Source organism: Chrysochloris asiatica, unplaced genomic scaffold (assembly GCF_000296735.1).
Source record: "Chrysochloris asiatica unplaced genomic scaffold, ChrAsi1.0 scaffold00001, whole genome shotgun sequence".
Lineage (NCBI taxonomy): Eukaryota > Metazoa > Chordata > Mammalia > Afrosoricida > Chrysochloridae > Chrysochloris > Chrysochloris asiatica.
The window spans coordinates 2,998,940-3,004,128 of NW_006408519.1; the positions used below are offsets into that span (position 1 = coordinate 2,998,940).

General features: G+C 41.3%; 1 protein-coding gene across 1 annotated transcript in view; it reads left to right on the forward strand.

Annotated features, from left to right (window-relative positions):
• The window catches only part of BAALC (brain and acute leukemia, cytoplasmic), a 126,466-nt gene that overhangs the window by 35,795 nt on the left and 85,482 nt on the right, over window positions 1-5,189 (forward strand). The window lies entirely within an intron of this gene.

Consider the following 5,189-nt stretch of genomic DNA (forward strand, 5'->3'; position numbering starts at 1 on the left):
TTCTGAGAAGCTGCTGGTGGGTTTGAACTGTTGACCTTGTGGTTCTCTGTCCAGTGCTGATCCTACAGCACCATACCAGGAATCCATATATCTATCTGTCTATCTATATCTATATATATCTATGAATAATTGAGATAATAATATAATGAGCCCCGTGTTACCCAGCTTCAACACTTGTCAACACATGGCAAATCTTGTTTGATCTTTATCTTCACTCCCCTTCACTAGTCAGATTATTTTGAAGCAGATTCCAGATGTCATGTAAGTAACTTCATCCATATATACGAGAATGCATGTGCCTCTCTAAAGATAGATTAAAGCTAGATTAAACCACATGAAATTGTTATTTTTGAAGGCTAAAAGATGGTGCAATAGCAGCAATTTTATATACTTCAACCTAAAGTGAGTATTATAACCAAAATACTTTTATCACGTCCAAAAATTTTTTTTAAATCTCTTAATATAATCATATATCCAGCCACTGTTCAATTTTTTAAAAAAATGATCTTACAAATATTTTTTCAATTGGTTTGTTTGAATCAGGATGTAAACAATGAATAATATTCAGTTGGTGTTTTTGCTTTTTTTTTTTAAATTTTACTCTCTGGTTTTCCTATATTCCCAATCCTACCCTGAAAGGAGTTCTGGTAGCAAAGTGGTTACGAGTTAGGCTGCTAACCCCAAGATCAGCAGTTCTAAACTACCAGCTGTTCTGCGGGAGTAAGATTTACAGCCTTGGAAACTGTATGCAGGGTCGCTATGAGTCAGAACCAACTTCACAGCATACCAACAACAATCCCACCCTTATTCCTTACTTTCTGGTATACCTTTTTTAGGTGTATCTTGTGTACGTAGGTGTATCTGTGCTAGACATGGACTTGGCCTCATTTCATTTAATTGAAATAAGATAGTGTCTACACCTTGAGATCCTTGGATAGTGGGCTGATTATTGTAAAAATGGCAGGGAGGTCATGTCTGACCAGTTTCACAAGGGGTTAGAATCAAACGCCCCTTCAGCCCAAGACTGATTCCTAAGAGGCAGAGGACAGACACGCCTGCAACCTCCAATCTTCTTTCTGCTATCCTGACACCAACCTTCTCTCTACTTCTCTGCTGGGTTCAATAATCTGTGGCAGTGACCACACAGAACTAACAACCCTCATGATTATGTGGTCGATTTAGGGAACTTAACAGGTTATAACTCAGCATCTGAAACAACTCAGGCCACAGCAGGAGTTTCTCTTCTCAGTCATGCCTTTCTGGTCTTTGGCCTCCCAGCCACCTGGCTGTGCTCTATTCAGGGGAGTATTACCAGCTCCAGCTCCTTTAGCTCTGCTGATGAATGCCTAAAGGGCACCCAGTTCTATAAGTCAACTTCCTGCCCAGAGATACTCAGATTTACCTGCTCTGAGGACTGGGAAGCCCACTGCTCTGTATCTCTATGCCTCTGCTGCCATAGCTGATTTTCGTCACTGTTGTTTGCAAAAGATGAGGCTTTCTGTTACTACAAAAGATGTATAGTCTTGGAAACCCTATACAGGGTTGCTGTGAGTCAGCAGCACTGAACAACAACCCCATCCCTACAGATAGAAGAGTAACTACAGTTAGGTTAGGCGTTTTCAGTGCGCAGAGCTAGGGTATATTTGTTCTCTTTCTTTAAGAAATTGGGAACTGACATTTTCAATTCAAATCTTGAAATTGTAAGACTTTTCCTTTTTTTTTTTTATTTTTTACAAAATGCTGAAACTCTTGGTTCCTAACAGCATTACTAGTAATTATTTGCTTTGTCATATATGTCTAACAGTATGATTACTGAAAATATGTTAAGGTGTTTGTGAGTTTTTTAGGGATGTGGTGCTGTAGGATAAGCACTGGACTGCGAACCACAAGGTTGGCAGTTCAAACCCACCAGCTGCTTCTCAGAAACCCTGAACAGGGTCGCCAAGTTGGAACTGACTCGATGGCACTTAACAACCACAGTTAGATTGGAGTACTGGTGTGGTGCTGTAAAATAAGCACTCGACTGCAAGATTGGTTTGAACCATAAGGTTGGCCATTCAAACTCCCCAGTTGCTCCCCGGGAACCCTATACAGGGTGTCTATGAGTCAGAACTGATTTCATGGCACTTAACAACAACAAAGGTTACTATGTTTTAAAGTCACCCTGTACAAGGGTGACACGCAAATTCGTGAAGTGTTCCATATTTAGGAGTCCTGGTGTGGTACTGTAGGATAAGCACTAGGCTGAAAGATTGGTTGGTGGTTCAAACTCACCAGCCATTTCTCAGAAACCCCATACAGGGTTGCTGTGAATTGGAACTGACTCAGTAGCACTTAACGGCACAACGACATGTGTTTGAGCCATCAACTTGATATATAGGTAGACTCATTTATTTCATTTTGCATTTGCTTTTCAGGGATTGCTAGTTTTTGACTTTTGTTTTCCATTTCAGTTTAATGTAGTTTTATATTTAGCCGAAACATTTCCAATGGCTAGTATACAAACTATATTTGCAAAGTCTGTCTTTCGTCTCTGCCTCCTCTACTCTGAGCTCTTTCTCCTCCTATAGCTAGCCATTCTGTTAGTTTTGATTTAGCTTTCTTTTTAAAATATTGAAAAACAAATGTGTACATATATTCATATGTTCTTCCTTTTGAAGAAAAAATATAGCTTCCTAGAATCACTATTTTATTCTTTGGCCTCTGCATTTAGCAATATATCCCAGAGGTCATGTCAAAGCAGAATAGAGAAATGTTCCTCGTTCCTTTTTATGATGGCGCAGTGCTCAATTGTGACCATAGTTTATTAAATCAGTCTCCTGATGGCCATTGGGGTTGTTTCCAGTCTTTTTCCCAAATAAATAGTATGGTCCTTGTGTCTTTTAATTTTTGCCTGTGTGTAGTCTATCTTTGGGTAGATTCCTAAATGTCAGATAGCTGAGCCAGAGATTGAATACAAATGTATTTTTGCTAGATGCTGCCAAATCCCCTCTATTTTGCCTTCTTGCCAGGATTATGTGAGAGTACCTATTTCCCCATAGCCTTGCCAACAGAGTATATCATCAAATCTTCACCCTTTGATGATAGATGAGGTAGTTTGAGAAAGCTAAAAGTCCCTGAAGTTATTTAAAATCAATTTTTATGGATAAAATTGTTGAGTTTTTATTTTCAGATGGAGCAGTTGGAAGACTGGACATCTCTCTTTCTTAGGGTTTCTGCATAGGCTCGTTTAGGCTTCCTCACAACATATGGCGACCTTTAGGTAGTCAGACTGTTCACATAACTATTCAGAGCTCCAGCATGAGGCTCAGCTAATAAGGCAGAAGCTGTACTGTCTTTTATGACCTAGCTTTGGACGCCATGTAGCATCACTTCTGATGCATTCTGTTAGTTACATGTGAGTCACAAGCATTCCCAGATTCAAGGGGAGGGGAATTACATGCCACCTCTCCATGGAAGAACAGCGAAGTTCTAGAAGAACTTTGTGGTTTTGAGAACTGTGAAGGGTCTGAGATTTTACCCTACCAGTTAGCCTGTCAGAAATTCATGAATATTGGTAGAAGATCCGAGATTCTTGGGTGAAAAGCAAAGAACTTCATCACTAGTGACACACCAAACAGCGTGAGCATTAGTATGTTTGCCTTGGTTCCCACCACCTCCCTTAGGGATGATGCATATGATGGGTCCAGATGGATGCCTGCCCAGGCAGTGGGCTGCATTATAGATTTCTGGTCCCACTGATCTCACAAAGGGTATCAATGGCCTTGCCAATGCATCGATGTTCATTTCTCTTGACCTTTCTCTGTAGTTTTCTGCATCATTGATTTGGCAGCTCTCTTCTGCCAGGCTCTTCCTATCCTCTCAGGAAATCAAGCTTCTCCCTTATTTTCACGTTGCCACTATTGTTCTTCCACCTCAGATTGCATCTCTATTTTAGTTTCCTTTTCTGACTCCTCTTTCCTGGTCCTAAGGAGCCCTGGTTGCATAGTGATTAAGTACTCGGCTACTAACTGAAAGGTCAGTGGTTCAAATCCACCAATCCAAGGGAAACCAGTGTAGCAATCTGCTTCTATAAAGAGTTACAGCCTTGGCAACCCTATGGGGCAGTTTTACTCTGTAATATGGAGTTGCTATGAGTCAGAACTGACTAGACATCAGTGGGTGTCATGGATTAAATTGTTCCCCCAACTCCCCACTAAATATGTGCCAGCTTGGCTGAATCATGATGCCCAATGGTTTGGCAGTTATGTGATGATCCCCCATGATGTGATCAGATGTGATAAACCCACTAAAAGGATTAAGATGGGATATACCACCCTTAATCTCACCATGACTCAGATCCAATGCATGGAGGATTCCCAAGAGATGTGAGCAGAGAAAGAGGGACCTGTTACCACTGAGAAGAAGCACCAGGGGTAGAGTGTGTCCTTTGGATCTTGGGTCCCTACGTTGTGAAGCTTCCAGATCCAGGAACAATTGATATCAAGACCCATGGAGATGTCCAAGGAAGGCACAACCTACAGATGCTGAAAGGAGACAAGGACCTTTTGTCACAGACAGACTCTGAATTCAGACTTCTAGCCTCCAGAACTATGAAAGAATAAATCTCCGTTCATTAAAGCTATCCACTTGTGGCATTTCTGTTCTATTGTTGTCAGCACCGTTGAGTCGGTTCTGACCCACTGTGACCCTGTATAGGGTTTTCTGAGGAACAGATGGTGAGCTAAATATCTAAGACTGTAGGTTTGGGTTTGGTTCTAGATCCTAACCCCCTCCACCCTCCACTCTCTTTCCTCATTCAGCAGGCTCTGCCAGCTACTCCTCTGACTTTTTAACTATTCCTCTTACTAGATAGCTTCCTTGGCTCCATCTCCCTCCTGATTCCAGTCCCTTTTTCCTACCCCTGTCAGTTAGGTGAAGTCCTGGTGTGGCGCTATATGATAAGTATAGGACTGCTAATCTCAAGGTCGGCAGTTCAAAACCACCAGTCCCTCCTTAGAAGCTCTATTCAGAGTCCCCATGAGTCAGAACCTACACACAACAACAACAATGTAGGCAGATGCTTCTTATCTGTTTTATCCCAAACCAAAGTAACCTCTTCTTCCACATTGTGTATTTCTTCCTTTCCAGTTTTATCACAATCATTCTTCTGGTTTCTCAGGTGCAAACACTGGCATTCTTTTTTTTTT